General features: G+C 48.3%; 1 long non-coding RNA gene across 1 annotated transcript; it reads right to left on the bottom strand.

Moving 5' to 3' along the window:
* Window positions 1-390: 390 nt before the first annotated feature.
* LOC129046140 (uncharacterized) lies at window positions 391-10155 on the bottom strand. The gene is made up of 2 exons (XR_008506929.2): window positions 9836-10155; window positions 391-8545 (listed from the first exon to the last, which is right to left on the bottom strand). It is a non-coding gene; the product is annotated as an uncharacterized LOC129046140 (long non-coding RNA).
* Between the last annotated feature and the right edge of the window lie 1490 nt (window positions 10156-11645).

Below are 11645 nucleotides of genomic sequence, written 5' to 3'. Positions count from 1 at the left end.
GCAAGGAGAAATAGATGAATTCACTATTACCAACACCTCTCAATCAGTGATTCACAGATCCAGCAGGCAGAAAATCAGTAAGGATAGAGCTGAACTGAATAGCACCAAAGATCAATTAGATCTAATGGACATTTATGGAATACTTGACAGCAGCAGAATAGACATTCTTAGAAAGCTCATGTGGAGCACATTCTGGGCCATAAAACACACCTGAGCAAATCTGAAAGAATGGAAATCAAACAAGGTTTGCTCTTAGACCACAGTGGAAATCAGTAACAGAAAGATAGCTGGAAAATCTCAACATATTTGGAGATTAAGCAACATACTTTTAAATCATGCATGGATCAAAAAAGAAGTCTCAAGAAATTTACAAATATTTTGAGTTAAATGAATATGAAATACAACATATTAAAATGTATCTATCATATATATATATATCAGAAAAGAAGGTCTGAAAGCAATAATCTAAGTTTCCACCTTAAGAAACTAGAGGTGTCCATCAACTGATGGATGGCTAAAGAAGATGTTGTATATACATATACAATAGACTATTACTCGGCGATCAAAAAGAATAAAATCTGGCCATTTGCAACAACATGGATGGAACTAGAGGATATTATGCTAAGCAAAAATAAGAATTAGTCAGAGAAAGACAAATATGATCTTACTCATACGTGGAGTTTAAGAAACAAAATGGATGAACATAGGGGAATGGAAGATAAAATAAAATAGGATAAAAACAGCATGGGAGGCAAACAATAAGAGACTCTTAACTATGGAGAACAAACTGAGGGTTGCTGGAGGGCAGGTGGGCAGGGGATGGGCTAAATGGGGGGATGGGCATTAAGAAGGGCACTTGTGATGAACACTGGGTATTATATATAAGTGATGAATCACTAAATTCTACTCTGGAAACCAATACAACACTATATGTTAACTAACTTGAATTTAAATAAAAAATAAATAAAATAGAGATGGAAGAGTAATATAAGCAGAAGAAAAGAAGAAATAAAAAATTAAATCAGAAATCAATGAAATTGAAAACAGGAGATCAGTAGAGATCCACAAAACCAAAACTTGTTCTTTGGGGGAAACAATCATTAAAATTCATAAGCCTCCCAAGCTAACCAAGAAAAAAAAGAAAACACAAATTACAAATATCGTACATGGAGGAGGGGTCGTTGAAAGGATAACAAAGGAATATTATGAACAGCTTTATGCCCATAAATTTGTTAACTTAGATGAAGTGGGCCAATTCCTTGAAAGACACAAACAACCAAAACTCACAAAAGGAGAAATAGATAATTTGAATAGGCCTATATTTATTAAAGAAATAGAGAAAAACCAGATTAAGACATTTATAAGAAAGGAATATTACAGACCAGTATCTTTCATGAACGTAGATGCGAAAATACTCAAAAAATATTAGAAAATCAAATCCAACAATGTATAAAAAGACTTATACACATGACCAAATAAGACTTCTTCTAGGTATGGAAATCTGATTCAACTTTCAAAAACCAGTTAATGTAATCCATCATATTAACAGGCTGAAGGAGAAAAATCATGATCATATCAGTAGATGCAGAAAAACCATTTGACAAAATCCAACACTCATTCACGATAAAAATTCTCAACAACTTAGGAATAATAGGAACATTCTCAAACTTACTGATAAAGGGTGTTCACCATAATCCTATGGTTAGCATCATACTCAATGGAGAGACACTGGATACTTTCCCCCTTAAATTAGGGACATGCGAAGATACCCCCTCTTACTGCTCCTATTCAACATTGGACTGGAAGTCCTAGCTAATGCGATAAGAAAAGGAAAGATATACATGTTGGGGCAGGGATAAATAAAGCTATCTTTGCATAGAGGACATGACTGTCTATGTATAAAATCCCAAAGACTTGACCAAAAAAACTCTGGGAACTAGTAAGTGATTATAGGAAGGTCACAGGATATAAAGTTAGTATGTAAAAATCAATTGCTTTCCATTGCCAGCAATGAATAGTTGGAAACACAACACCATTTACATTAGAAGCAAAAATAACGAAATATGGAGGCATAAGTCCAACAAAATAGGTATAGGCTTTATATGAAGAAAATTATAAAACTCCAATGAAAAGAATCAAAGAAGATATAAATAAATGGAGAGAGAGTTCATGTGCGTGGATAGGAAGACTAAATATTTTTAAGATATCAATTCTCCCGAATTCCACTATAAATTCAACATAATCCCAATCAAAACCCAGCAAGTTTTTTTTAATATTAACAAATTGACTTTATAAATGAAAAGGCAAAAGGCCCAGAATGGCCAACACAATGCTGAAGAAGAATGAAGTCAGAGGATTCACACTACCTGACTTTAAGACTTACTATAGATCTACAGTATTCAAGACAGTGTGGCATTGGTGGAAGAATACACAGGTTGATCAGTGGAACAGAATAAAGAGCCCAGAAATGGACCCACACAAATGTAGTCAACTGATCTTTGACAAAAGAGCAAAGACAATTCAACAGAGAAAGGATAATCTTTTCAACAAATGGTGCTAGAACAATTGGGCATCCATTTATAAAACAGTGCAGCTAGATTCAGCCCTTATACTTGTTACAAAAGTAAACTCAAAATGGATCTTAGATTTAAATGTAAAACATAGGGGTGCCTGGGTGGCTCAGTCGTTAAGCGTCTGCCTTCGCCTCAGGTCATGATCCCAGGTCCTGGGATCGAGCTCCGCATCGGGCTCCCTGCTCTGCGGGAAGCCTGCTTCTCCCTCTCCTACTCCCCCTGCTCGTGTTCCCTCTCTCACTGTCTCTCTCTCTCTCTCTGTCAAATAAATAAGTAAAATCTTTAAAAATAAACAAATAAATGTAAAACGTAAAACTATAAAACTTGTAGAAGCTAACATAAGAGCAAATCTGAGTGACCTTGGGTTTGGCAATGAATTTTTTAATTTGACACTAAGAGCACAATCCATAGAAGGAAAAAATGATTCCATTGGACTTTATTAAAAGTAAAAACTTCAGCTTTGTGAAAAAATATTAGATTGAAAAGATAAGCCACTTCTCCAGACTGAGGATATTTGCAAAACATATCTGATAAAGGACTGGTATCCCCAAATATACAAAGAGTATTTAGAAATCAACAATAAGAAAACAAACAACCTAATTCAAAAGTGGGCAAAAGATCTGGACACCTCACCAAAGAAAATATACAGGTTGCAAATAAGCATATCAAAGATCCTCAACATCATATGTCATTAGGGGATGGCAAATTAAAATGAGATATCATTCCATACCTTTCCGAATGGCTAATATCCACAAAACTGATAATACCAAACAGTGGCAAGGATAAAAAGCAACAGAAATTCTCATTCATTGCTGATGAGAATGCGAAATAGTACAGCCACGTGGGAAGACAATTTGGTAGTTTTTACAAAAGTAAACATTCTTACCATGCAATCCAGCAATTGCGCTCCTATGTACCCACTTGCATTGAAAAGTTACATTTAGGGGCACTTGGGTGGCTCGGGGGGGTTAAGTGTCCAACTTTTGATTTTGGCTCAGGTCATGATCTCAGGGTCGTGAGATCGAGCCCAGTGTCAGGCCCTGTGCTCCGTACGGAGTCTGCTCAGGATTCCCTGTCTCCCTCTCCCTCTGCCCCTCCCTCTGCGCGAGTGTGCGCGCGCTCTCTCTCTCAAATAATAAATAAAATCTTACAAAAAGAAAAGTTACATCTACATGAAAAACATGTGAATCTTTATACGAGCCTTATTCATAATCTCTAAAACCTGGAAACAACCAAAATGTTCTTCAATCGGTGAGTGGGTACACAAACATCGCTATATCCAGACAATGGAGTATTATTCAGCCATGAAAAGAAATGAGATATCAAGCCACAAAAAGACGTGGAAGATCCCTCAATGCCAGTGAGCTTGGGGGGACAGTTATGTAGGTCACCGGAGGGCTGGAAATGGAGGTACTGAAGCCTCAGCAACCAGGCCATTCAACCTTGGTAAACATTCTTTTTGAGGACCTGCCTACATTGTTACAGATGCTCTCCTGGACTATGATGAAACCCGAGTATAAAACACTCGATGGCATAGCAAGAACTCAGCCTCTTTCTCTGCCCTGGAAGGAGCTACCTCCTCAGAGAAAGTAGCAACGACTGTGAGGTCCCACAGAGAAGCTGAAGGACACGGAGAAGCTGGGCCACCACCTGCCACGTCTGCTCTTGCCCCGTGGCCACCTTGCTCCCATGAGATCTACCCCTGGCTAACTCGATGTGACATGGGGGGTGTACGTTTGACTATTCTCTTCCAGGCAGTCTAGTGTCCCCATGGCCCCGCAGCAGGTCAGGGAGGCGTCAGATTTAAAGTGGGAAGGGAGCAGAGGTTCCAAGTAGGGGATGAGGCTGCTTTCCAACCAAGCTCTTGTAGCGCAGCCCGCCGGAAAGGAGACGGCTGAGTGACAGGATTGAGAGATGTCGCCTGGGGCCCCAGCCTGGGGCGGAGGGGCCTCTGCAACAGCTGCACACTAGGAAGGCCTTTCTTACAGGCTGGAAACAGGGTGGCCGCGGGGGCAACCACAAGGCACCTCCAATGACAGAGGTTACCGGGAGCTGGGGGCGGGCAGAGCCCTGGAGCTGAGGGGCCGCTACGGAGCCGTCACGGCCTAAGGACAGCCAGGCAGCTGGGGCAGGAGGTGGGCCTGGCCCAGCACTAGCTTCGGTTTGACTCCCAAAGAGGTGCCCAGGGTTAGAGCTAGGCATGCCTTTGTCGCATGCTTCTGTCCCTGCGGCTGACATCTCTATCGTCCGGGCTGAGGGAAGCTGGGGAAAGATGCCCCATCCCATCTGAAGCCCAGAGAGGGGGTGACTTCCCTAAGACACACAGCATGTTATAACGGAGTTAGACCCAGGACTCAGAAGCCATGGCTCCCTGTTCTGGACTGCCTCCCTCCCTCCCTCCTTCACCCCTTCGTGGGGATGCCCAGTGGTTAAACCATGTTATGATCATGGAAACAACACCATGAGATGAGCACAGTGGAGGACTGAGGGCGGAGCAGAGGGAGGTCTGCCCCGTGCAAGCAATGAGGGCAGTGGCGTCTGCACGGAGTTTAAAAGCAATAATGAAACCTCTAAAAGTCGGTCTGCTTTTTATTATCACTCTGCACTGGCAGTTCTCACCGAAGATGGCAATGAAATTACTCCTCCCAGTCAAAATCTTTCAGCAGTCCACGTTCTAAACAATCACTGCGGTTACCGTTAGGCTTCATATGAGATTAGCACGTTGTAAGACAACATTAACTATGATAAACACTGGGTTCGACGTGGAAGTTAGTCCAGAAAACTTCATTGTACGCTTGGCTCCCAACACACCCAGACTCAACTACTACAAGTTTGGTAACCGTTTGGAAGGGTTAAACTCAACTTCGGCCACTGGTGCTCCATCCGGTGCTCCCCATACCCCTGTATTTAACAGCAGGTGCGGGACAAGCAGCTCCCGCTGGGTGACCTCCCCCCCCGCCCCCCCGCCGAGAGCCAGAAGCTGGGCTTGAGGAGCCTCACGCCAGCTTATGTGCATCACACTCTGAACATCCTGGGTGTGCTCTTCTGCAAGTGTTTCTTAATGTGCTCTTTTTCCTTTTTACAATAATAATAATAATGTGACTTAAAAGTATTAATTCATTACTGTTTCCTTTTCCTATTTACAAAAGTATAATTTTGTATTAGTTTGTTAGTTTTCACTGCCACGATTATATATGTGTGTGTAGTTCAATAAAAAAACGTTCACTATCTGCTTTTCTTTTCTGCCCATTATCCTTATTATTCATTTTATTTTGGATTATTCATGTTAGTAGTTATGCTGCTTAGGGAGGGGAGGGAGGGAATAGCTGCTGGGTGCAGGCTCTGTACCAGGTTGTGCTCAGCCCTGATCTCCCCCGAAACTTGATGTTGACCCCAGGAGATGGGCTTTTGTAGCCCATTTTACAGGTGAGGACACCAAGGCTCAGCGACGGGGAAAATGAACCCAGGCTTACACAGTTAATAAGTGGCAGAAGGAGGATTCAAGGTCGGCCTGACTGCAAAGTGCATGTTTGAAATGCCAGTGAATATTGGGACCCTGCAAGGAGCAACTCACAGGGCCGTGGGCCGTAGCGGTCAGGGAGAGCTTCTCAGAGGAGGGGGTGCTGGGGAAAGATGCACACAGGGGAGGGCAGTGAAGCAGGAGGATATGTGAGGTGTCAGGGAATGGCGAGTTTCCAGCCTGAGCTCTGTCACTCCCTGGCTGTATGGCCTTGGACAAGTCCCATCTCTGCTAAGGCCATGGTGTTTTCTCTCTCTAGAGTTTTCTTTCTTTCTTTTTTTTTTTTTAAGATTTTATTTATTTATTTGAGAGAGCAAGAGAGCACAGAGGGAGAGTGAGAGAGAGAAGCAGACTCCCCGCTGACAGAGAGCCTGATGCGGGGCTCGATCCCAGGACCCTGAGATCATGACCTGAGCTGAAGGCAGATGCTTAACCAACTGAGCTACCCAGGTGCCCCTCTCTCTGGAATTTTCAAAGGCCCAGGGTTCCACATATCGGGACGAAGACAGCGGTCTGGGCAGTGAGCTTGGCTGGTGAGTGAGTCTGACTTTTCTCTGCTCCATGTCTAAGAAGTGGACCCCAAGGTCCCCTGGCCCAGCCCAGCTACACTCTTGGAGGTCCATGTGGCATGATGGTTAAGAACATAGGCCTGGGTACTGGACAGGCCTGACTTTGAGTCCCAGATCCACCATCTCCTTCCCCAATGAGTGACCTGGGACAAGTCCCTTCTTGTCTCTGATCTCAGGGTCCTAAACCACAAAGTAGGATCATCCTATTGACCTCCAAGGGTAGTTGCGAGAATTAAAACAGCAATAACTGATATGTATTGGGCTATCCTTATATGCCAACGCTGTCCTAAGAGTATTATACTGATTTGTTCATTAAAGCTTCCCAACACTTCCGTAAAGCTATTCTTTTCGTTCGCAGACGGGGCAACACAGAAACAGAGTGCTGATGTTACTTGCCCGAGGTCCTAACTCTGTTCTGCTTAGCTTGGTGCCGGTCCCGCAGGAAATGGTAACTCCTCCCGATCTAGTTCTGAAACACTGGCCCCACGTGGGCATCTTAACGTTTCTGGAATGAGGATGTGCCCCACAATTGATGTCCAAGAAACAGGCCAGTCAGCGGGCAGAGGGTGATTAGGTGTCCTCACTGTCTGCTATCTGGCTTCTCAGGTGGCTGCAGTCGAGCCTGATGGAATTTTACCAGACCAGATCCCTAATTATCACTTAGAAAGACTTCTAAAATGACGCCACATGGAAACATAAGGCTAAGTGTACAGAAGGCCATCGCCAGCCAGGCAATGCAATTAGAAGTACAAATTGCCAAATTCATCCAAAGAAAGTTTAGACTCTGAATGTGAAGAACTTTGATCAAATCCCCAAAGGAGACAATCTTATATATAAAAAAAAGCTGTTATTTAACTGGATATAATATTTTCCTTTAAAAAATTATCTTACTATTGATGGTGTCGTAGAATCAAGTAAATCCAGCAAAACAGTCACTATTCTTCCGGTTGTAAGCAACAGAAAACCCACTTCAAACCAGCTGTAAGTGACAAAGGTGTGTATTGGCTCCTGGACCTGAAAAGCCGAGGGCGGTTGGCTTCAGGCACAGCTGGACTGGAGAGATTGAGCTACATCAGCAGCCGGATCTCTCCGCCCCCAAGCTCTGCCTTCTCTGTCACAGCTCCATTCCCAGCGGAGGCAGGATGGCTGCCAGCCAAGTCCAGCCGCCAACCCTCCCAGGTTTTATGCTTCCAGATTTCTCAGCATTTGAGACAGATCCTGAACCTGACTGCTGTGGACTGGAATTGGGTCACATGACTACCCTGGACAGCTCAGGGAATGGAATGCAGGCATTTCCCTGTCTGGTCACCTTCCTCCCCATGGAGTCAAGGATGGAGTCAGTTCCACTCACTGCACCTGGCTGAGGTGGAGGAGGGAGGCTTCCCCCCAAGGAAACGAAGGGGAAGTGGATGCTGGGTGACCCCCAAGTAGCAGCCGTACTTGGAAGACTGTAATTGCTGGTGATTGGAAGGTTCAGAGAGGTGACTCCTACGGGATCATCCACCTGACAGGTCAGGGGATCCCAGAAAGAAAAAGCACCACTGCTGGACCACCTGTCAGAGCGAGAAGAGTCCTTGGAGGTCCCTGGTGTGGCAGGAATGGGAAGCTAGAGGCCCAGAGAGGGGGAATGACTGGTTCAACCTATAGGTGGGAATGAAACCAGAACACGAATCTCTTGTACCTTGGTTCTCCATCCAGTGCTCCCAACTGGCCTGTGAGGGCCAAAGTGGGCTCTGGAAGGGGGCCTCCAGCTGCTTCATTACTCTTGAATGAGAAGCCTCTCCACTTCTCCTGGGACTTTCTCCCAGCAGCCTCGGTGGAGTGTCTTTGACCAGTCTCCCGACACCTGCTCTCTGGTCCCCACTGCACTGGGGTCTCCCCGTCTGCCTCAGAGGGAAGGGAGACGGGTGAGAAGTGCCCTAGATTCCCACAGGCATTCCCAGTCGTGGATGGCATCCATCTAAGGCCTTGATCTTACATAACATGCAGTAAGCGCAGCCCCAGGTTGGTCCCTCTACCAGCTCCAGCTGCCCCATTCTTTCTGGAGATTCCGGAGCCACCACCCTCCAGCCAGGCTGGGCCTGTCCGGCTTTTCCGTGGCCCTGGGCTCCAAATCTTCACTGGATCCGATTCTAAGAAACGTGCAGTGTCTCCACATCCTTGTGTTCAAAGCAGGAAACCTGTAGAGCCTGAACCTACGAGCCAGGCTGTCTGCGAACTTCTCTGTGGGAGGGGCTTGGGTGCTGCAATCTGATTGGATGCAGGAGGGGGCCTGTCTTTATGCTCAGTGTGCATAAGCACATTTTATCTAGAGGGTGCGATTTGGCTGGGAGAAGGGCCTCTGATGGAGATTAGGAGGGGTTTAAGCACCCATCGGTCCACCGCATTGTCATCATCAATTTAAATTAGAGGAAGCCTACTTAACTCAAAGACCGGGCTCCAGGGGTCGGAATCCAGGCCCCTGAGCTGGTGGGGAAGATGGGGTGGGGCGGGGCGCACGGACACGATCTTCCCAGCATGGCAGGACTTTACACGGGGATAACCGTGGGCTGTATTTATGACATAGAAAGCTGTCTGGAGCCAGATCGCCTAGGATCAACTCTCGCTTTCACTTCTTCCTTACCTTGGGCATTTTACCTAAACTCTGTGCCTCCATTGCTTCATCTGTAAAATAGGGCTAAATAATAGGGCGAGGTGAGGATCCCAGTAGATAAGCCACGGAAGGCGGTGACGCAGGTCCCGGCAGACAGGGCCCCAACGGTGGCCGCCGTTAATCTCGTTGGTCCCCGGCGCAGGGGCCTCGTTCGCACAGTGCTGGTGGCGGGGCGGGCCGCACCCTGCCTCCGGAACCGCGCTCCCCGCTGCTGCAGGCTGCCCATTGTTGCGCCTTCCTGCTCTGGCCCGCCTGGGAATCCGCCGGGGCAGCTCCGGCCCAGGCGGGGAGGGCATCCGGGCCGCCGGCGCCCTCCCCCACCGTTCTGGGCGCCCCGCCCCGCCCCTCCCGCCGCGAGGGCCCGCCCGGGGACGCGAGCACTGGACTGCGAGTCCTGGGACCTCAGTCCTACTCGGCCCAGTGTCCTCTCTGGCCACACGGAAGCCAGCGGAGAAGCCCACCCCCTAGGGCCGCGTAAGGGTTAAGTGAGATCACGCGCGCACCAGGCCGAGCTCCCCACCTTGAGCCCGTCTGTCCTCAGGTCCTGTCTTGCTCGGGTGGGCTTTCAGAATGCTGCTCGCCGCCGGGGGCCCACGGGGGACCCATGCATCCCCTGGTGTCTGGGCCTGGTTGGATTTCTCAGATCATGCTGCCTCCGCTACCCCGCGCAACGTTTCCCCAGCACAAGGCAAAAAGTGGGTGAAAGGGCTGGGCAGCTTTCCCAGGCTGGCAGCCGCCAGAGCCAGGATCGAGAGTCCTTGCATCCCGGCTCTGCTGCTGAACGGCTTTGTGACCTTGAACAAGGCCTTCCTCCTCTGAGCCCCCAGCCTCCCTCCTCCAGTGGCAGGGAAGGCAGGTGTGGCGCCTTGCTCTGGCTGCCCCCTGGCTGGCTGGCTGGGGTACCATGGAAGGTGTGTGATCCCCTGGGCTCAGTTTATCTTATCTGCAAAACTGTTACCCCCCGCGTAGATTCAGCAGATAACGCCTGGTCTCGGGAGGCTTCTTTCTTGTCTTTCTGCCACCCTCTGCCCCATTTCTCTGCTCCAAAGGGAAGTATGCCACCTGGGCTGGTTACTTGAGTCTTCCAAGGAGGAATTCAGCCTCAGCATTGTCCCGCCGCACTGGGCAAGACCAGGACCCGCTTTTGATACGGGTTCTCTCCACCTCCATCCTGGGAAAGAGAGACCTTTGCAGCCGTAGGTTGGCTTTGAGTGCCCCTGGTGCAGGAGTGAGCCTCCTGTCAACAGAGGGAGTTTACTCAAGATTTAAGGAGTGGAAAGGAATTGGGGCTTACAAAACCTAGCCCTATTCTTAGAGTCCCACACTCTGCCCTCCAGGCATGTGGCAGGATGACACTTCTCTGTCCCTTTGAGATTGGGCGGGGTCATGTGACCAGCCATGGCCAAGGAAGTGTGCGAAGTGATATCTGTCACCTCAGGTGGGAGCACTATTACCAGGTGGAGACCCTCTCCTTCCGCCGTGAGGTGGCAGCCGCTCCATGGCCCTGGGCCCCGGAGGGAGAAAGGGTGGACAGCCCTCCAGCCCTGTAGGGACGGGCCACTTGCCTGAGAAATGACTTCGTGTCAGGAGCCACCAGGATTGGGGATCGTTTGTTACTGCAGCGTGACCCAGCCGCCCTTTGACTTAGTACACACCTCCAGAAAGCAAAACCGGGCTGGAGGTGAGTGGCGGTGTGCAGGACGTCTGTCTCTGAAGACCTGTTTCGTGTTCTTTCATGAGACGGTCAGTCTGGGGCTGCCGCAGAGGAGCGTTGGTTTAAGTCATCTCTACACCCAGGGTGGGCCTCGAAGTCACCACCCCGAGATCAAGAGTCACATGGTCTACTGACTGAGCCAGCCAGGTGCCCAGAGGGGAGTTTCTTATACTCAAGGGTCCTAGAGACCCTTTCCTCATGGAAAAACACTGGGCTGGTTGGGAGGCAGAAGATGGGGGGGGGGTGCTTGGGCCATGGCCTTTATTGGGGTTTCCACGGGAAAGGCAAGACAGGGTAAGGTGGGCAGTTTGGGATGGGCTAGTTTGAATGATTTTGGTGGGCTCTGCGCTCTACGGGTGGTCTCTAGTTGCCTGATAACTGGCCCTGGGTTGATTAAGGAGAGGAATATTGCTTCCTGGGGCTCACGGGCCTGATAGAGGATCCAGGGCTCACGGGCCCTGGATCTAGAATACCAAATGCCCAAACCAACAGTCTGTGGTGCCTCGGGACCAGCAGGGCCCCGGGCGATGCTGGGTTGGCCCTTTGTTGGATCTTAGCACATTTGACCTGAGCGGCTGAGACTGCTTGTTGCCCACCCAATATCTACGTTCCCCTG

Source organism: Mirounga angustirostris, unplaced genomic scaffold (assembly GCF_029215605.1).
Source record: "Mirounga angustirostris isolate CCGP_5_RB_7025 unplaced genomic scaffold, mMirAng1.0.hap1 SCAF_10, whole genome shotgun sequence".
NCBI lineage: Eukaryota > Metazoa > Chordata > Mammalia > Carnivora > Phocidae > Mirounga > Mirounga angustirostris.
The sequence above is the reverse complement of the archived record's forward strand: the minus strand, read 5'-3'. Positions and strand labels throughout refer to the sequence as shown.